A 22,452-nucleotide genomic window follows, 5' to 3' on the forward strand; every position below is an offset into this window, starting at 1 on the left:
AGAGAGAGAAAGAGAAAGAGAGTCAGCATGGTGACACATGCCTATCATCTCAATATTCAGAAGGCTGAAGCAATAGGATGGGGAGTTCAAGACCAGAAGGCCATATCTCAAAAAAAAAAAAAAAAAAAAAAAGAGGTTTAATTCTATATTCCACATCCTTCCAGCCATGAAATTCCAATATTCTTTTCACTTCAGCCTTTGAATTGTTTTATTAAACTATATCTTCTCAGACTTAGCATGTGGTCTTCTTAGCTGTATTTTAACTTTCAGGGTAGTAACCATGCTTATGCTTCTTTATATTCCATTAAGTTAGTGACAAGGTACTTTATTCAGGGAGACACAATATTAGTTGAACTGAATTATGCAACCCTGATATGAAAATATTTACAAGCCTATTAAGAAAAAGCTCCTGTCTTAATCTTAGATCTTTTGGTTCTTTACAATTAATGGTATTGTTTAGAGTTGCTAAACAACTTTTAAAACTCTTGGCAGTTTCTAGTTTTCCAATTAACTTATAGAGCACTCCTTCACAAGATCTATTACAAAACCTACTAAAGCTAGCCAACCTTAATGAATTACAGCAACCTTGTTTTTCCAGGAGGGATTATGCTTAGTGGAGCTAAATAGAAAGTTACATTGTAGTTACTCAATCTTCATTACCTTATAAATGGTAACCTTATTTTATAAAGCAAAATATCACTATAAATTCAGAAATGGGCAGATATGCAGTTGTTTGGCTAGCAATCTGTATGACTGACTAAAAGAGAAACAAGAAAGAAAAAAGCATAGTTCCATTAGAACCAAGGATGCTAACTGTTGGCAAACTGCCTCATTTGTGCAAAGAGATATATACCTTCTCAAAAGACATTACACGTTCATTTACAACAGAATGGCTACATCATTCTTAAAAATGTGTCTGCTCCAAAGCTTTTGTCTATCCCTACCATGCTACTCAAGGCCAATTTTTTTAACAGCAAGGTTATGTTAATGAAATCTTAGGATGGTTCATTTAAATACAAATCAGAAAATTTAGAAATTAAAAGTACCCAAAGCAACATTAACTGTCACACTGCACAGAATATAGGACTGTGGATTACCAGGTTGCATCCACATTAAGTGGAGTTAACACATCTGTTGGAATCTCAACTTTCAAATCTCCTGGTAATTGTCAAAAAAAAAAAAAGGTAACTTTTATAATTAAGACTCACCCTGAAAACCAAATCCTGTCTATTTGACTAAATCTCCAGCCTCCAGTCTGTCATCTTCCTTTTCTAAACTGTAAGCCAGCTGGGACTAAGGGGAGGGGTAAGAAAATATAATTTAGATCCTCGCCAAGCACCAGTGACTCACCCCAGCAATCCTAGCTACTTGGGAAGCTGAGACCAGGAGGACCAAGGTTCATGGCCAGCCCAAGTTCACAAGACCCCATATCCAAAAACTAACCCTAGCTAAATGGACTAGAGGAGTGCCTCAAGCTGTACAGTGCCTACTTTGCAAGCACAAAACCCTGAGTTCAATCCCCAGACCCACCAAGGAAAAAAAAAAAAATTCATAAGGTCCATGTAAACAAAAAGAAAACTACTTCCCCAATTAATAGCCTATTTCTAATCACAATTACAGCATCATTCAAAAGAATTTTTAGTCTTGGTTAACCCTGAGGACCAAAATATAATCAGAGTAAAAAGTTCCCATCTTCTGCAGTGTAACTGAATTAAATAAGTCATTTATCATTTGTATGTGATCAACCCATCACATACATTTTATAACAGGCACTTATGGCACACAGAAGTTATTCTCCTTCCAAATATACAGACCTGTGGGGAAAAGGATATGTGGCTAGCTCTTTTAAAAAATAATCAAAAAATACTTTAAGCCATTCTTATTTTGTTCCTTTTCTTATTTTCTTGACGGCATCAAAGGCAATGGGGAAACACGGGGCACAGCTGAATGAAACAATTGCCATGCCATAAGCATCAGGAAACACACTGATTATAAAAAGTACTAAGCAAAGGAAAACATACTAAAACAACAATGTTTGGTCATCCATTTAGCCACACCCACTCAACAAATATGTGAGTGGCTCCTCTGTACAAGCACTATTCCAGACATTAGTCAACAAGACAAAAAAAGGACCCCTGCCTTCACTACAGTAATAAACAAGTACATAAATAAGGTAACAACAATCCTAAGAAGAAAATTAATTAGGGTAATCACAATGCAACTAGGTAGGTCTTGGAGGGCCCTATCTTGAAAACTTTTGAGTTAAAATCTCAAAGTCAAGAAAGATAGGCTGTAGGTGTTGCTCAATTGGTAGAGGGCCTTCCTAACAAGGTTGAAGCCCTGAATTCAAACCTCAGTTCTGCACGCCTCCCAAAAAAGGAATCAGTCAAGTTTGGTGTGTGTATGAGGGGGTGTTTTAGCACAGATGAGGCAATATCTTTGGAGGTCTTAAAAAACAGAGTGTGGGCCAGGTGTGGTGGCAGAAGTCTATAACCCAGTTACTCAAAAACAGTAAAAACAAAAGGACTAGAATGTGACTCAAGATGAAGAGTATTGGCCTAGTATACATCAGACACTGGGTACAATTTCCAGTACTACAAAAAAGAGAAAGAGACAGACAGGCAGGCAGCAGGCAGGCAGGCAGGAACTCAGTGTGACTGGAACAGAGCAAGAAAAGATGAGAAATGGGATAGGGTATGTAAGCTCAATTTGGAGGGCTTATCTAGCATGCCCAAGGCTCTGGATTTGATTCTCAACACCACAAAAAACAACAGAAGAAGTGAGAAGTAAAGGAAAAACCAAAACAAGTTCCTGAGGTGAAGCACTTATCTGTATAATGGGCCAGATACATACTCATATTCTTAGCTTCCAACCCATTACTGTCAAAAACATTAACAATAGAAGAGTTTAACAGAAAGCTGCATGAAGCTCTCATAACAGCCAGGAACTGGTGGCTCACACCTGTAATCCTAGCTACTCAGGAGGCAGAGATCAAGAAGATCTTGGTTCAAGAGACACCATCTCAAAAATATCCAACACAAAAAAGGGCAGGCAGAGTGGCTCAAGCAGTAGGGTGCCTGCCTAGAAGCATGAGGCCCTGCTTTCAAACCCCAGTACCACCAACAACAACAGAAAAAAAAAACCCTCTCTTAACAGATTATACAGGCAAAGATAAGTCCCTTTCCATAAGAAACTGGATGACTCAAGTCTGAAATGCAAAATATAAAACAAGCATCTGCACTACCTAACACAAAAAAGGGCTGGTGGAGTGGCTCAAGGTGTAGGCCCTCAGTTCAAGCCCTGGTACTGCAAAAAAAAAAAAAAAAGGGAAAAGAAGTATTTGTTTGAGAACATGAGACTAAAGACAAAGAAACTCTTCACATAGCTGAGAAACTCACAGCATAAAGTGCTTTTGTAAAACCAGGCAAAAAGATGCCTAGACTCAACTGGAAAGTCTTGGGTGGTTACTCAGAGGTAACCACTAAGGTACTAAGGTACCACTTCAGAGGTACAAGAACTCTAAAACTGGTATTGTATACATGCCTTTGATGACCTATTTTGTCATTCATTAGTGACTGACCAATTACCATGTTCTAAGAATTCTGATAGATGCCAGGGACAGAAAGACTAATTAGAAATTCTAAGCAGATATTACGGCAATTAATTATTAAAACCAAGAGGGAACAGGTGTGTTTACAACAGATATCTAGCAGATGCTATTTAATCAAGTGTTTAAACTTAACATCACCACCAGTAGAACCTGACAACCCACTGCAGTGCCATAAGAAACATCACATATCAGACAAATACAAAATGTGGAACATGTACAAAATTTGCCTAAACACTTCAGAAATGTCAACAGCAAGGCTGTGCATAGTGATACATGCCTGTAATCCCAGCTCTAAGATGGCTAAGGCAGGAAGATCATGAATTCCAGACCAGCCTGTGCTACATGGCAAGACACTGCCTCAAGAAGCCAAATAAAAAAGTCACTGTCATTTAAAGACTGTAAATCAAGCTTAAGAGGTATGATGATATGACAACTGAGTGCAATGTGAGCGCTTAATTCCTGATTAAAAAAAAAAGTAAAAGTATATCACTGGGATAACCTAGGAGAATATAAATATGAATATAAACTATACACTTCTTCTTTTCCTCTCTTTTTGATAGAACTGGGGTTTGAACTCAGGGCTTCAAACAAGCTCCACTACTTGAGCCACAACTCCAGTCCATTTTGCTCTGGTTATTTTGGGGATGGGGGGGTCTCATGAACTATTTGCCCAGGGTGGCCTGAAACCATGATCCTCACCCCACCTCCCATCTCAGGCATGAGCCACCAGTACCCAGCTGACTATACATTTCTGAAGATCTTTTTAAAGGACAGATTCAGATTCAGTAGGTCTAGAGTAGGGACCACAGACTACATTTCTCAAGAGCTCCCATGGAGAGCCAACACTAATCCTCAAACAGTTCTTTTTGTGTTTGTTTTTGTTTTTTGAGACAGGACCTTGAACTCACAATGATCCTGCCTCAGCCTCCTGAATGCTGGGTTACAGAAGGGCTTCACCACATCCAGCTCTCAGACCACTCTTTAAAAGGTATTACATAATGTAAAAGTTCTTGGGTATAATAGTGGCATATGTCCATGACCATGTCCATATTAGGAGTAACATGCTAAAGAATTTGAGTGAAATGCCATGAGGTTTGCAATCGTTCACTACAAATCTGAGAAATGTTAATAATTGATCAATCCAGGTGAATTGGTAAATTCAGGGCTCACTGTACTTACTTTAAATTTTTATGTTAGGTTTGAAGATTATCCAAAAAGAAAAAAAAAAGTTCAAGAAAAATGGTCACAGTCTACATAGGAAAACAGTCACAACAGAAGGTATAAAGTTGTGAAGTTCTCCACAAGGGCACAAAAGGACCTCCAACAGCACAAAGGAATTTCCAGCTAGTCAGGGATGCTAGGCCTCCTGAGCTCTGACATTATTAAGGAGAGGGTGGTTGTTTCAGATTGTGAAGGACAAACATATCAAAGAACACTGGTGGGGCTGGTGGAGGGGCTCAAGTACCTAGCTCACTTGCTAGGTAGAATGCCTGCCTAGCAAGTGTGAGGCCCTGAGTTCAAACTCCAATGCCACCAAAAAAAAGAAAAGAACACTGGTACCATCCATGAACCACAGTATAAGTGAAAAATAGAGAATGGGTAGTGAAACAGAAACCACTGAGATTAAAATACGAAATTAAGAAGACAGGGCCAGAGCCAGGCTCAGTGGTTCATGCCTGTAATCCTATGTACTCAGGAGACTAAGATTAGTAGGATCAAAATTCAAGGCCCACTAGGCAAAAAAGTTAGCAATACCTCAACTCAACCAAAAAAAAAACAAAAAAAAAACCTAGGCATGGTAGCACACACCTGTCATCCTAGCTACACAGAAAGCATAAATAGAAGTATCTCAGTCCAGGTGGACCTGGGCATACACAAAAGATCCTATTCAAAAAATAAAAAAAAACTAAAAAGAGCTGGTGGTGTGGCTCCAGTGGTAGAGCACATGCACAGCCAACCACAAGGCCCTGAGTTCAAACTCCAGTACTCCTCCCAACAAAAAAGTAGGCAGGGCTGGGTATGGTGGCTCACACCTATAATTCCAGCTATCCAGGAGGAACATAGTTCAAGGCCAACTCAAGCAAAAGTTAGCAAGACCCCATCTCTACAAATAAGCCAGTGGTGGTACATGGCTATAATCCCAGCTATGTGAGGCACACAGGTAAGATTATATCTGAGCCCAGTCCTGGGTTTAAAAAAAAAAAAAAAAAGCAGAACACTATCCAAAAAATAACTAAAGCAAAAAAGAAAGACTGGGGGTGTTAACTCAAGTGGTAGAGTGTCTGCCTAGCAAGCTCAAGACTCTGAGTTCAAACCTCAGTATAGCCATAAATGAATAAATGTTAAGAGGCTTGGATTTTATCCCTCCTATCTTAAAATATTCTAGATACATTGCATTCAATTACTTAAGAAAGGCTGAAACCACGCATTTCCAAAGGGGAGGGAAAGGACTGTGTTAGCCAGCTTTCTTTAACTGTAATAAATACCTGACATAATCAATTTATAAAGAGAAAAGGTTTATTTTGGTTCAGTTTTGGATGTTTCATCAGCATTTGGCCCTATGACAAAAGATCATGCAAGACAGTGTGGCAGAGCAAAGCCCACTCACATAATAGCCACAAAGCAAGAATGAGGAGGAAGAGACCAGGGTCCCACAAACCCACTGTAAAGTACACCCCCAGTAGTAGGAGCAAATGCCACTTCTTCCAGTTACCAAAGTGAAAGCAGAAAATCACCTCTACAGCCTCTTTTCCAGCACTTCTCCACACACTCAACTGCAGAACTCAGTTCCTCGAATGCCACAACCATGAACCCAAGCATCTTCCCACTTCCACCCCAGCCTTCTCCTGTGACCTTCCCCATCTCTGCTGACCAAAACACCACCAAACCAGGTCCCCAACAAGAAGACTCTAAATTCTTTCACTTACCTTTTTTCCTTTTTTTTGGATGGCACTAGGGTTTGAACTCAGGGCCTCACACTTGCTAGGCAGGCACTTTTACCAGTTGAACCACTCCACCAGCCCTTTTTTGTGATGGGTTTCTTTCAAGATAGGGTCTTTCAAACTATTTGCCTGGGACTGGCTTCAAACCGTATTCTTCCTGATCTCTGCCTCCTGAGTAGCTAGGGTCACAGGCATGAGTCATCTGTGCCTGGCCTTAGAAAACATTTTATCTGTCACTGGTCTTAATTCAAATAAGCTTAAATTTCTCTCAAGTGTTGCCATCTTCCATCTCCTTGAATTCCACCAACCAACCCCCCCACCCCAACTCCACAAGGGATCAGCTCTCATTTCACTTAGCCACTTCTCTGCAAAAATGACAGGTTTCTAAAGATACACTTCAAAGTCAGCTCAAAGCTTTGCTGGAATCAGATGACCCCTGGTCCATGGAAGAAAATGCTACCAGATGGTTATAGAAACTTTTGTTAATTTGGAAATGCCCAAAACTAGAAAACCCCATAAACACTGACTTGTCAGTAATTTTAACTTGCCTCTCCCTTTCAGTCTCTGGTTTATTCACTGCACTATATTTCATAAACTATAATTAAGAGTCTGAATCAATAATGAAATGTTTAATATAATGAAATATTAGACATACCATAAATAAATAGTAACAATGCATCTTTGCTTGGAAAGTATGTACTGGAGCCAGGAAAAATGGATTATTAGCAAAAACTCATACCCTTCATATCACTTGAAATAGGCCACACTGAAGGTGTTTCCTGAATTATGATAGCACTTTCAGTTTTAAGAAAACCTGCAGAAATCGGGCAACAAGGGCTCACACCTATAATCCTAGCTACTGGGGAGGCAGAAATCAGGATAGTGGTCCAAGGCCAGCATGGGCAAATAATTTGAGAGACCCCATCTCCAAAATGACCAGAGCAGCCAGACAATGGTATCTCGTGCCTGTAACCCTAGCTACTCAAGGAGGCAGAGCTCAGGCTAATTGTGGTTCCCTGCAAATAGTCCAGGAGACCCTATCTCCAAAAAAACCCATCACAAAAAAGGAAGCTAGTGGCGTGGTTCAAGGTGTAGACCGGGTTCAAGCTCCAGTACCACCAAAAAAAAAAAAGAAAAAAAGACTAACTATTTAACACTGATTAAACCACTTTTTTTTTTTTTTCAATACTGGGTAAAACTCAGGGCCTCAAACTTGCTAGGCAGGCTTTTTATCACTTGAGCCACACGCTGGTCCTTTTCTTACTTTACTTATTATTCTGACAGGGTAGGTGTGAGACCATGATGCCACAGGTTCTCACCACCATGCCTGACTATAGATGGAGATTGGGGTTCTCCATATCTTTTGCCCCAGGCTGGCCTTAAACATCAATCCTCCCAATCTCTGCCTTGAGTAAGGAATTACACACACAAGCCACTGTGCCCTATCCAACTTATTACAAAATTCCAAGGCAAAAGATAATTTTTTTCTTGTAAAGTCCTTTAATGGAGAAATGACCCAAACAATGTATGCACATGTGAATAAATGAACAACAACAAAAAAAAGTCCTTTAACTTTTTTGACGGAGTGCAGTACTGACGTTTGAACTCAGGACCTCATGCTTGCTAGGCTGGCATACTACCACTTGAGCCATTCCACCAGTACAAGTCCTTTAACCTTTTTAAAATCTCATAAAAATGAAATATTATAGTAACTTCCACAATGTAATTCCATTCCTTCTTTTTGTAAAATGAGAACAAGGAAAACATGACATTTTTTAAAAAATGAAATCACACTACTCATACAGTACTTGTTTCAAATGATCAAATACTTTTTACAAATATTTAGAATCCAAAGTTGCCCTTGTAACTATAGTTGTGTTGTATGCATCACTCTGAATTTGTAGCTAGTAAAAAGCACAAATTAAATCCCAACCAAAAAGCAGGATTGATAGATGACAATCCATCAAACAAGTAGAAATGCATACTAATTTCAAGCTCCATTAGAAACAGAGTTGAGACATACTTGCATATGAAGAAAACTTTGAAAATTATATATATATAAAAAGGAAGAAAATGAACACTTAGCAGCTCCAACGGAGAAAAGGCAATGGTGATGTTTTATTTTGAAGTATGGTTATTTTTGCACACTTTGAACGTTCAATAATGGATAATTCGGTATAGTGTTCTCACCAAAAGTTTTACTGGTTTTGTCTGTTTGTTTTGGTGGTACTGGGGTTTGAACCTCCTGCTTGCTAGGCAGGAGCTCTACCACTTGAGCCACTCCACCAGTCCTTTTCTCATGTTGGGTATTTTTGAAATCTCATGAACTATTTGCCTAGGCTGGCCTCAAACCATGAACCAAAAACCACAATCCTCTTGATCTCTGCCTCCTGAGTAGCTAGAATTACAGGTGTGAGCCACCAGCACCCGGTTCTAAACAAAAGTTCTTTAAGACTTAAGTGTGGTCCTTTATAGACACTTGAGGAAAAAAGTTATTTGGGCTGGGGGGAAAAAAAAAGATAACTGAGTTCATTTTTTCACTTCCCCCCACCCAGGAGATTGTCCCACTATGTAGTCCAGGCTGGTCTTGAACTTGTAATTTCCTCAGCCTCCTAAATGCTGGGATTACAGATGTGATCATCACACCCAGCTTTGTTTTTCACTACTTCTTTATCTCCATATAGAAAATCAGGGCTGGCAGAACAGCTCAAGCATTAAGAGTGTGCACGCATGAGACCCTGAATTCAAACTCTAATGTCGGGTGGGGGGAAAACAGTCAAAAGAGAAACTGGGAATGTAGCTCAATGGTTTAGTGTCTCCCTAGATTGCATGAGGGCTTGGGTTCAATCCCCAGTACCACAAGAAAAAAAATAAAGTCAAACTAGTCTCCCAAAAATACTTAATTTTCTTTTTTTTTTTGGTGGAGCGGGGACAGTACTAGGGTTTGAACTCAGTCTTGTACTTATTATGCAGGTACTCTTATCACTTAAGCCATGTCCCCAGTCCTTTAATTTTATTTTTTTTTAATGGAAGTAGGGTTTAACTAAGGACTTCATGTTTGAAAAGCAGGCACTCTACTGCGTGAGTCATACCTCCAGTCCATTTTGCTCTGATTACTTTGGAGATAAAGTCTCGTGAACTATTTCCCCAGGTTGGCCTACAACCTCGAACCTCCTGATCTCAGTCTCCCATGTAGTTAGGATTCAGGCATAAGCCACTAGTGCCCAGGAACTTTTTCACTTTTATTTTTTTGTTTTGTTTTGCCTTATTTTGGGAGGTACTAGCATTTGAACTCAGGGCCTCATGCTTGCTAAGCAATTGTTCTACCACTTGAGTCATTCCGCTGGTCCCCTTTTTCACTTTTTTTGGGGGGGAGGGGTTTAACTCAGGGCTTCACACTTACAAAGCAGATGCTCTACCACTTGAGCCACACCTCCCACGCTTTATCACTTTTTGTATGCAATAAAATTTACTCTTTGGAGTTAGACACATTGGTGTACACCTGTAGTCCCAAGTACTGCGGAGGTTGATACAGAATTACTTGAACCCAGGAGTTTAAAACCAACATGAACAAAACAGGAAGACTTCATGGCAAAAACAAACACACACAAAACCTAAATAAATTAATTCACTCTGGAATACTACTCAAAAAACAGTTGTATAGTCACCTCAACACAATCCATATACAGAAAAGTTAAGCCAGGAGCCAGTGGCTCAATTCCTGTAATCCTATCGACTGAAGGTGGGAGGAGGTCAGGAAGATCAGTTTCAGGCCAGCCCGGCCAAAATAAATGGAGACCTGAAAGTGAGATCTTACTTTAAGAAAATACCCAACTGAGCTTTTTGGGAGGCTGAAGTCAGGAGGTTAGAGCCCAGCCTGGGTAAATAGTTTGTGAGACCCCCATCTCCAAAATAACCAGAGCAAAATGGAGTAGAGATGTGGCTCAAGCCGCTTTGCAGGCATAAAGATCTGAGCTCAAGTCCAAGTCCCACCAAAAAAAAAAAAAAAAAATACCAAACACAAAAAAGGGCTAGCAGAATGGCTCATGGGGTACAGCACCTGCCTAGCAAGCATGATTCCCAGAACCACCAAAAAGGAAAAAAGTTAAGTCAATTTATTTTATTTCCAAAAAGAGCAGTGCATACAACTAGAATAAATGTGTACAAAATATTTACTCAGGGGCTGGGGGTGTGGCTCAAGTGGTAGAGATGCCTGCCTGGTAAGTTCAAACCCCAGTACTGCCACAGAGAAAAAAAAAAAATCTCTTTCAGCTTCATTCAACAGTTAGACTACAGTACCCACTCAAGTATTCAAACAGTAAGATTGAGAATGCTTAAAGTGCAAAAAACATGATGTATCTCGGGCACATGTTTGGAGGGCAAAATTTTAAAAGCTATAAAAAGTAGCATATCCTGGAAACAACCCAAATGTCCATCAACAGGATGAGTGAATAAACAAAATGTGGTACATACAATATAGTGCTGGTAGTCAGAGTGTTTGCCTAAGAGCACTGCAAGAAAATATCCAAATAATAATACACAGAATTAGAGTGGAAATTCCAGGAAAGGACTTTAAGAAGATGGTGGAGAAGGAAGCACCAGGAATCCTCATCCCAACCTAGGCAATTTGCAGAGTCTGTCTGATGTAACTACTTTGGAAACTAAAAGTTCATGGGAAAGGCTTGGACAGTAAATTGAACTAATCTTGTTTAGTTTCAGCGCTTAGCTCAGCAGCAGTTATCCCATCTCTAACCCCTAGCCAGGGCAAATAGCCAGATACATATTACTGTAGCAGCTTACAAGAGCCAGGATGGACAGTAAGGACCCTGTTCTCCTAATATTGGGGATCTGTGTCCTGATTGCTAATTGCTGCTCAGCAGAGACACTAAGAGCAGCCATTATTACACCTCTCCTATGGTTCCAAGTCTTCCTCCTCTAGCTCAAGTGACTTTCAGGGAATTTACTGGGCCAGTGTCTTTCTTGCCTCCCCTCTTTTTTTCTCTTTATTCTCTTCTGGGAGCTAGGATTTTTTTTTCTTTCCTATCAATGTATTCCCCAATTCAATCTGGGCTGCTACAGAGACAGAGAGAACAGGGATTACTTTTTTTTGCATCCTAGTGCAAGAGGGAGGATTTCGACTAGGGTATTCAACAGCAATCATATATGGTGATGGGGTAGGGAGATTAAAATGCTACCAAGGTGCATGCTGATCCTCAATGCACACGCTTGGTGTGCCGTGCCCCGCCCCCCCCCCAAGGGTTCATGTGTAGGAAACTCGGTCCCTAGTGTGGTGATGTAAGAGGTAGATAGGTTGGGCGTGGTGATAAATACCTGTAATCCCAGCATTTGGGAGGCTGCATAGCAAGATGCTGTATCAAAAACCAGAGGTAGTGGAACCTTTAAGACATTATGGAGGCTAATGAAAAGTCATTAGGACATTGGGAGTGCTACCCTCAAAAGAGCATATATTAACAAACATTCCTAGGAAAAAGATTAAAAGACATACACCAAAATAGAGTATCTCTAGGTAGTATAGATCAGTTTTATTAAAGAAAAACTTAGGGGTAGCTGAATGGCTCAAGTGGTAGAATGCCTGCCTAACAAGTGTGAGGTCCTGAGTTCAAACCCCAGTAACACCAAAAAAAAAAAACTGAATAATCTGAATGTTAATCTATGTCTCCATCCTCTCATCTATCTGGCACACTCCTATTCACACCATAAATTGTATCACTGCAACTAATTCAGGACTTACTAAATAGTACCAGCTATGACAAAGAAGTTAAGTCAGAAAACACAAAAACACAAGAGAACAAAAGTTTTTGAAGGAACTCAGCATCTAGCAAAAGAATTTATAGTTGAGAAGAGTTTTAAAGAAGGTTAAGTCAGCAACATAGTGACACTTAAATGCTGAACTTGTTTGCTGATTTTACTGGTAAGGCAACTCACTTACTATGGATTAAAAACATGTCCTGTCCACAACTCCAAAACTGAAATACAAATGTGCATTTTATCACATCAGAAATTAAATAAATATTCCTTATAAATCACTTATTCATTACACAGATGAAAAAGTTCAAACTAGGGCTGAGTATCATAAGATTAAAAAGCATGCTGTCATAATTCATCAGCTAACAGGCGTACAATCAATGACGAATCAGCAATAACAAGACACCAACCACTACATCGTTCTAACTCTATTGTTTATATTACCCTTTTAAGAATTAGATTTTTAAAATTTCTTTCCTTGTTCACCATGTGCTCACCATGCAGGAAGTAAAGTGTCTAAAACAGTAACATAATTCCTGCTCCAAAGGTAGCCATAATTTAGCTGGGGGAGGGAAGAGAGCTACAAATAAAAGCTCAATGACACTGGATTAGCAACGACTTCTTAGGTATGACACCAAAAGTATGGGCAACAAAAAATAAACTGTACTTCATCAAAATTATGAACTTTTGTCCATCAAAGGATACTATTCATGGAGTAACCCACAAAGTGGGAGAAAATATTTATAAATCATATACCTGATAAGGGATTAATATCCAGAATAAAGAAAACTCACAACTCAATAACAAAAAAAAAAAAAAATTAAAAAATTGCAGGCTGGGGGTGTGGCTCACTGGTAGCATACTTGCCTACCATTTGCCAGGCTCTGGGTTCAATCCCTAGCACCACAAAATAAAATTAAAATTAAAAAAGAACTGGCCAGGTGTGGCAATACAAGTCTATAATCCCAGAACTCAGGAAGCTGAGACAGAAAGATCACAAGTTCAAGGCCAACCTGAGTGACATTGCAAGAAACCAAAAAAACCATACAAAGAATTAATGAAACAAAAAGTTGGTTCTTTGAAAACATAAACACGATTGATAGACCCCTGGCAAACCTGACTAAAATGAGGAGAGGAAAAAACCCAAATTAGTAGAATCAGGAATGCAAAAGGGGAGATAACAAACACCATGGAAGTCCAGAAAATCATCAGAGACTACTTCCAGAACCTATATTCAAATAAATTTGAAAATCTTAAAGAAATGGACAGATTTCTAGATACATATGATCATCCAAAACTTAACCAAGAGGAAATTAATCACCTGAATAGACCTATAACACAAAATGAAATTGAAGCAGCAATCAAGAGTCTCCCCAAAAAGAAAAGTCCAGGACCTGATGGATTCTCTGCTGAATTCTATCAGACCTTAAAAGAAGAACTGATACCAAACCTCCTTAAACTGTTCCACGAAATAGAAAGGGAAGGAAAACTGCCAAACACATTTTATGAAGCCAGTATTACACTTATCCCAAAACCAGGCAGATACCTCCAAAAAGGAGAACTATAGGCCATTCTCCTTAATGAACACTGATGCAAAAATCCTCAACAAAATAATGGCAAACCGAATTCAACAACACACCAAAAAGATTATTCACCATGACCAGGTAGGCTTCATCCCAGGGATGCAGGGGTGGTTCAACATACGAAAATCAATAAATGTAATAAACCACATTAACAGAAGCAAAGACAAAAACCACTTGATCATCTCAATAGATGCAGAAAAAGCCTTTGATAAGATCCAACGTCATTTCATGATAAAAGCTCTAAGAAAACTAGGAATAGAAGGAAAGTTCCTCAACATTATAAAAGCTATATATGACAAACCTACAGCCAGCATTATACTTACCGGAGAAAAACTGAAACCATTCCCTCTAAAATCAGGAACCAGACAAGGATGCCCACTATCTCCACTCCTATTCAACATAGTACTAGGTAAAGAAACTGTCAAAATATCCCTATTTGCAGACGAAATGATCCAATACCTTAAATACCCAAAAAACTCTACTCAGAAGCTTCTAGACATCATCAATATCTATAGCAAGGTAGCATGATATAAAATCAACATAGAAAAATCATTAGCATTTCTATACACTAATAATGAACAAACTGAGATAGAATATATGAAAACAATTCCATTTACAATAGCCTCAAAAAAAATAAATACCTAGGTGCAAACCTAACAAAAGATGTGAATGACCTCTACAAGGAAAACTGTACACTTCTGAAGAAAAAGACTGAGGAAGACTATAGAAAGTGGAGAGACCTCCCATGCTCATGGATTGGTAGAATCAACATAGTAAAAATGTCGATACTTCCAAAAGTAATCTACATGTTTAATGCAATTCCCATCAAAATTCCAATGACGTTCATTAAAGAGATTGAAAAATCTACCGTGAAATTTATATGGAAACACAAGAGGCCACGAATAGCCAAGGCAATACTCAGTCAAAAGAACAATGCAGGAGGTATCACAATACCTGACTTCAAACTATATTACAAAGCAATAACAATAAAAACAGCATGGGACTGGCACACAAACAGACATGAAGACCAGTGGAACAGAATAGAGGACCCAGATATGAAGCCACACAACTATAACCAACTCGTCTTTGACAAAGGAGCTAAAAATAGATGATGGAGAAATAGCAGTCTCTTCAACAAAAACTGCTGGGAAAACTGGTTAGCAGTCTGCAAAAAACTGAAACTAGATCCATGTATATCACCCTATACCAATATTAACTCAAAATGGATTAAGGATCTTAATATCAGACCCCAAACTCTAAAGTTGATACAGGAAAGAGTAGGAAATACTCTGGAGTTAGCAGGTATAGGTAAGAACTTTCTCAACAAAACCCCAGCAGCACAGCAACTAAGAGATAGCATAGATAAATGGGACCTCATAAAGCTAAAAAGCTTCTGTTCATCAAAAGAAATGATCTCTAAACTGAAGAGAACACCCACAGAGTGGGAGAAAATATTTGCCAGCTACACATCAAAGGACTGATAACCAGAATATATAGGGAACTTAAAAAACTAAATTCTCCCAAAACTTATGAACCAATAAAGAAATGGGCAAGTGAACTAAACAGAAAAAGAAGAAATTCAAATCGCCAAAAAACACATGAAAAAATGCTCACCATCTCTAGCAATAAAGGAAATGGAAATTAAAACCACGGTAAGATTCTACCTCACCCCTGTTAGAATAGCCCTCATCAGCAACACCACCACCAACAGGTGTTGGCGAGGATGTGGGGAAAAAGGAACCCTCTTACACTGTTGGTGGGAATGTAAACTAGTACAACAACTCTGGAAAAAAATTTGGAGGCTACTTAAAAAGCTAGACATTGATCTACCATTTAATCCAGCAATACCACTCTTGGGGATATACCAAAAAGTCTGTGACACTGGTTACTCCAGAGGCACCTGCACACCCATGGTTTATTGCGGCACTATTCACAATAGCCAAGTTATGGAAACAGCCAAGATGCCCCACCACTGACGAATGGATTAAGAAAATGTGGTATCTATACACAATGGAATTTTATGCAGCCATGAAGAACAAAATGTTATCATTCACTGGTAAATGGATGGATTTGGAGAACTTCATTCTGAGTGAGGTTAGCCTGGCCCAAAAGACCAAAAATCGTATGTTCTCCCTCATGTGTGGACATTAGATCAAGGGCAAACACAACAAGGGGATTGGACTTTGTGCACATGATAAAAGCGAGAGCACACAAGGGAGCGGTGAGGATAGGTAAGACACCTAAAAAATTAGCTAGCATTTGTTGCCCTTAACACAGAGAAACTAAAGCAGATACCTTAAAAGCAACTGAGGCCAATAGGAGAAGGGGACCAGGAACTACAGAAAAGGTGAGATCAAAAAGAATTAACCTAGAAGGTAACACACGCACAGGAAATTAATGTGAGTCATCTCTCTGTATGGCTATCTTTATCTCAACCAGCAAAAACCCTTGTTCCTTCCTATTATTGCTTATACTCTCTCTACAACAAAATTAGAAATAAGGGCAAAATAGTTTCTGCTGGGATTGAGGGGGTGGGGAGGAGAGGGAGGGGGTGGGGGCAAGGGGGAGAAATGACCCAAGCCTTGTATGCACATATGAATAATAGAAGAAAAAAAAAAACCAATTAAAACATAAGTTTAAAAAAAATAAACAGCTTTAATAGACACTTCTCCAGAAACAGTACACAAATGGCCAATAACCAATTGTATGTAGTCATATTGAAAAAAGTATGTCTTGCCAGGTGATGGTGGCTCATGCCTGTAATCTTAGCTAATCCAGAGACAAAGATCAGGAGAACCACGGTTCACTGTCAAGGGCAAATAATTCTAAAGACCCTATCTTGAAAATACCAACACAAAATAAGAGCTGGCAAAATGGCTCAAGTGGTAAAGTGCCACGCCTAATAAGCATGAGGCCCTGAGTTTAAACTCCAGTACCAAAAAAAAGGAAAAGAAAAAAGACTGTTATTCGGTCTTCAGAGCTTGATAGAAACCTTTGTTAGAGAAGGATGAATAATTACAGCAAAATAGCAAATGAACAGAAGTATATATATCTGGTGGATGCAGAAGACTACCATAACAACAATTCACAATAGGAAATTAATCTGAAAAACTAAGTAAACCAGGGACTGGCAATTCACACCTGTAATTCTAGCTACCTGGGAGGCTGAGATTGGGAAGACTGAGGTTCAAGGCCAGCCCAGGCAAATAGTTCATGAGACTCCCCCCCAACTCCTAAATAACCAGAGCAAAATAGACTGGAGACTTAATGCAAATTGTAAAGCCCTGAGTTCAAACCCCAGTCCCAGCAAAAAAAAAAAAGTAAAAGCCAGATTATAGAAAGCCTTGAATGTCAATGTAAAAATCTAACTAAACCTAACCTCTAAGCAGAACGAATCATATAATAGTTTCTCAAACAAGAGTGAGACTTTGCTTATATGTTAAAAGACTAGATGGTAGAAAAGATAGAAGTACAACTTACTTTCGTAAACATTATTCAGCAATCATAATGTTCTACATCCTGAAATAAAAAACTAAAGACAGATCAGGCACTGTGGAGCACACCTGTAGTCCCAACTACTGAAGAGGCTGAGAGCTCAGGAAATCGTGACCACCCTGGCCAGTAATAGTGAGGACCCCCCCCCCCATTTCATAAAAGAGGTAAGGAGAGCAGCAGAAGGGTAAGTAACAAATGCAAAAGACAGTGGGTATTTTCGGAATGCTGACAATTTGCTGTTTCTTGGTATAGGTGGTGAATATGAATAACATTCACTTCGAATTAATTCACTAAACAAGTAGTCATGATTTAAGCATTTTTCTGTTACAAAGATTTATTGAAGATAACCTAGATCTCACTTCCAAGATGACATGGCTGGAAGTCACCTACAAAAATATTTACCAAATTACTAGTATAAAAGATGCAATCAGCCAAATGCCAATGGCTCACTGGTCCCAGTATGAAGAGGGTATAGATAAGAGGACTGTGGTCCAAGGCCAGCACAGGCAAAAACAGGAGACACCATCTGAAAAATAAGCAAAAAAGGGCTGGGGCACGGCTCAAGTCATAGAGTCCCTGCTTAGCAAGCATGAGTTCAAAACCCCAGTACCAGCCAGATGGCAGTGACTCATACCTGTAATCCTAGTTACTTGGGAGGATGAGACCAGGCAAATAGTTCATGAGTTCCTGTCTCCAAAATAACCAGAGCAAAATGGAGGTGAAGCTCAAGTGGCAGAGTGCATATTTTGTAAATATGAGGCCCTGAGTTCAAACCCAATGGGTCCCAGTACTGCCAAATTAAAGAAAAAAAAAGTATACAAATCCCAGTAGGGGTGGGAATGTTAACAGTATCACCAAAAATAGAGTGAGTTTGTCAGATGATTAAAACTAAAGCAGCATTGTCCAGAAAGGAAAGCACAGGGAAAAAAATGTACAAAAGTGCAGGACAAAGCCAGGTATGGTAGTACATGGCTGTAATCCCAACATTCAGGAGGCTGAACAAGGAGGATCACCAAGTTTGAGGCCAGCCTGGACTACATAAAAAGACTCCATCTCACAAAAAAAAAAAATTACAAAAGCAAGCAACAGAACAAGTTATCCAGAGAACTATGCATAGCTCCCATAGTTCAAAGAAGATAATCCAAAGCAGGGGGCATGGCTCAAGTGGTAGAACGCCTGCCTTCCAAGCATCGCATCAGGCCCTCAGTTCAAACCCCAGTACCACTAAAAAGAGAAGATAATCTAAACTAGAATGGAAGCAAAAAAACAGAAAAAAAGAAAGATATGTAAATTGGAGACGATAAGGGAGAAAATTTCATTCCTGAAGAAATCTGGGTGAAAAGGAAGAGAAAGATAAATGGTTTTTCAAGTCCCCCAAAACAGTAATTTGATATTTGAGCCCTCATAATCTGTTGCCTCACCTGTGGTTATATCATTCACAAACCAGATTCCAGAAAAAAAAAAAAGATTTTTTCTCTTTTACCTAATAATCATTTAATTTTCCCTCTTTGCCAGGTACTGGGCCAACTGCTAAAGCTATCAGTCCCTGCCAGGCACCAATGGCTCCTGCCTGTAATCCTAGCTCCTCAGGAGGCAGAGATCAGGAGGACTGCCAAGCAAGCCACAGGCAAACAGTTCACAAGACCCTACCTTGAGGGGGGAGAAGGGGGCCTGGCAGAGTGGCTCAAGCAGTAAGAGTGCCTGTCTAAAAAGCATGAGGCCCTGATTTCAAACCCCAGTACCACCAAAAATAAAAAGCTATCTGCTATCAGTCCCTGCCTTCAAGAAGCTCTCAAGAAAGGAGGCAAACAGAATCATCAATAAAGTACAGCATAATGAAAGTTGCTAAGAAAACTTAGCAAGAAGTCTGCTACCAGAAGTGAAAAGGCTGAATCCTGAATCATGAGTCACAGCTTATCACTTAAAAAAGAAAAAAAAGTTTATCACTTTACAAAGAAGTGTACACATTACAATCAAATCCGTATTAAGTCCTGTCTCATTTCTCCAAAATACAGCTCCCCATCACCCCTATCACCGTGACCCTCAGCATTTTTCTAGCTCAAGTGCCTGCTTGTCCATGCACACAACTATAAGCCTTTTCTAAGCATTAGCAAGGCTTAAAAAGCTTATCAGATCATGAAACATCCTACAACTTTAAAATCCAAACATGGCCATCTGTGACTTGGCCTTTGTCTTCCCTGGATTCTGCTTGTAGTCTTCTCCAAGCAGAGTACTCAAGAGTACTCAAGCTACACAAGTTCTGTAAAATTCTAGGCCTCTAAACACATGCAGTCTTTCATGTTTACATCTTCAACAGCACACAGCAATCCCAACAAGCAGGGCTAAGACTGCACAGGGCTGTTATTCTCAACCAGGAGGAAGAGGGCACCCCTTTTCTCTAAATCACTATATAGAATAAGACATTGCTAATGGGAATGAAGGTGATGCCACATCAATGGTGTGGAACACCAACACACTCAGGATAGAAGTCTATGTATGAGAGGGAACGAGGGAGGGAGAGCCAAAAGTAAAGGAAAACCAGAATGATATCACAATTCCACACTCATATGCCTTTTTATGCTTCTCATGACTTTCTCCATTCACATGACAAAAATCAATTCATGTTTTATCCAGTTTAAAAGCCACCCCATCCCAGAACCCTAACCTTATTACCCCCCTCCCCATGCCACCACAAGTTTCTTCTCTCAGTATTTGGTAAGACTGGACCCAGCCAGGTGTGGTGGTGCATGCCTAAATCCCAGTACTCAGGAAGCTAAGGTAAGAGATTGAGAATCTGAGGCCAACCTGGGATACACAGTGAGATCCTGTGTCCAAATAAAAAAGATTTAACTAGCCGGGCACCAGTGGCTTATGCCTGTACACTGGAGACAGAGATCAGGAGGATCACGGTTCCAAGCCAACCAGGGCAAACAGAACACAAGACCCTAAAAAGGGATGGTGGAGTGCCTCAAGGTGTAGACCCTGAGTTCAAACCCCAACACAAAAAAAAAAAAAAAGATTTAACTGTTTAACTGTCACAGTTTTTGGTCAGTGAATATAATGAAGTCTGCCTTGTACTACAACTGGGTGAAGTGAGCCCTTAGGGGCAAAGCCTATGAGCCCTCAAAAAGAGGACAAAAACATTCTTTAACTTAATAAAAACTCAAAAGGGGTAAGTAATGGAGCAGAGGCTATGGATGATTCCTCCACTCATTCCTCTTGTAAAACATAATATGTGATTTGCAAATTTCATTTCTTAAAGTAACACCCATCTGTACAGTCTTTAAGGAAAAAACCACTGCTAACCCAGTAGGCCACACACCTGTAATGCTAGCTACTCAGGAGGCAGAGATCAGGCGGATCAAGGTTCCAAGCCAGCCCAGGCAAATAGTTCCTGACACCCTATTTCGAAAATAGGCAACACAAAACAGGGCTGGTGGAATGGCTCAAGTGGTAAGAGTGCCTTCCTAGCAAGTGTGGGGCCCTGAATTCAAACACCAGAACCACCAAAAAAAAAAAAAAACTGTTAAATGCAAACTATCATAACATACAATGATGCAAGCATTTTATTCTTCATAATAAATAGAATGGTCTTAATTTCTGGAAGACTTAACATCTTACTTTTTTCTAAATCATTGTAAATTCTATACAAAACACACACACTCAAAAGCCAGGCGCCAGTGGCTCACACCTGTAATCCTAGCGCCTCAGGAGGCAGAGATCAAGAGGATTGCGGTTTGAAGCCAACCTAAGCAAATAGTTCACAAGACCCTCTCTCGGGGCGGGGTGGGGGGAACCTCTCTAAAAAAGGGCTGGTGGAATAGGTCAGGGTGAGGGCTCTGAGGTTCAAACCCAAGTACCGGAAAAAAAAAAAAGAAAAAAGTAACAAAGACGCAGTAGCAGTAGGATATCCTAGGGTGTCTGTCGACCCTGAATTTGAGCCAAGAGCCAGCCGCCTAAGTTAATGGGTAGCCATTGCTGCCAAACCGAGATTAGGCATTCAGTTAACATTTTTCCAACAAGTTTTTCACAAACGCTGACTCCTCCTTTAAGAAGTCAACAACAGGCAGGGCGTGGTAGTACGCGCCTGTAACCCAGCACTCGGGAGGCTTAAGGAGGAGGATGGTGAGTTCGAGGCTAGCCTGGGCTATGTAGTTTGAGACCCTCTCTGGAAAAACAGGAAAAAAAATGCCACTAATGCCACTCCTGAAAACTAAGAATTAGTCTAATTCAGCAGCACAAGGCGGTTGAGAATTTTCAAAGTAAAAGTTAAACACGGCACACGCCAAAAGTCCACGGGTGTGGCGCGCCTCACCAACCAGACAGGAAGCGCCCAACTCTCACCTAGGCTGGGGCCGGAATGCCCCCGCCGTGAGGTCCCGTACACCGGGAAGTTTCGGTGGCACAGAGGGGGAAGGGAACGGGCGGCACGGAACCCGACAATCGCTCCCCTTAACACTTAACTGCCCCAGGACTGGGCGCAAGGCGCCACCAGGAAGGTACACTGGTGCCCCGGAAAGAAGTTTACAAAGCGGCAGAAACTTTTCCGAGAGAAAACGCCGCGGCTGCGCGGGGCCTGCGGCGTCTCTCCCCAGCCTCCGCGGCCCCTCAACTTCCCGAACGCCGGGAAGCGCGGGCCCCGCCCGCCCGGGGCCCAGACGCCAGCCGGACGCCCAGTCGGCCCCCCGGAGGCCCGGCTGGGGTGACCCGGCCTGAGGAGACCCTCGCTCGGCTGGGAAGCCCGCGCCCGCGCGAAGGGAGGTACAAAGAGTTACCTGCGGCGAGCGGGGCAGCGAAGGAGGACGCAAGAGGCGCGAAGCCGACGGCCGCCGCTTTGTCTCCCTCCCGTCCGGCTCCAAGGAGGAAATGGGCCGCCCGGCGCTCCCGCCCCCCGCCCGTGGCCCGCGCCCCGCCCGCCCTTCCCAGCACCTCCCTCCGGCGCTGCTCTTCCCGGCGCCTCCTGCTGTTGCCTCTCCCGCCTTTCCTGGCCTTTCCCGGCCCGCGCTGTCCGGGAGAACCGCACTGCGAAGAGTTTGGCAACACCAGGCCCGGACCT

General features: G+C 40.9%; 1 protein-coding gene and 1 pseudogene across 1 annotated transcript in view; both read right to left on the reverse strand.

The window, feature by feature from the left end:
* The window catches only part of Ctnna1 (catenin alpha 1), a 146,790-nt gene extending 124,485 nt beyond the window's left edge, over positions 1–22,305 (reverse strand). Inside the window, exon 1 of the mRNA XM_020156099.2 lies at positions 22,172–22,305. The gene's annotated coding sequence lies outside the window, so the exon portion shown is untranslated. The remainder of the gene's footprint in view (positions 1–22,171) is intronic.
* Positions 11,597–11,703, reverse strand: LOC141424491 (small nucleolar RNA SNORA31; annotated as a pseudogene).
* Positions 22,306–22,452: the final 147 nt, after the last annotated feature.

Source organism: Castor canadensis, chromosome 6 (genome assembly GCF_047511655.1).
Source record: "Castor canadensis chromosome 6, mCasCan1.hap1v2, whole genome shotgun sequence".
Lineage (NCBI taxonomy): Eukaryota > Metazoa > Chordata > Mammalia > Rodentia > Castoridae > Castor > Castor canadensis.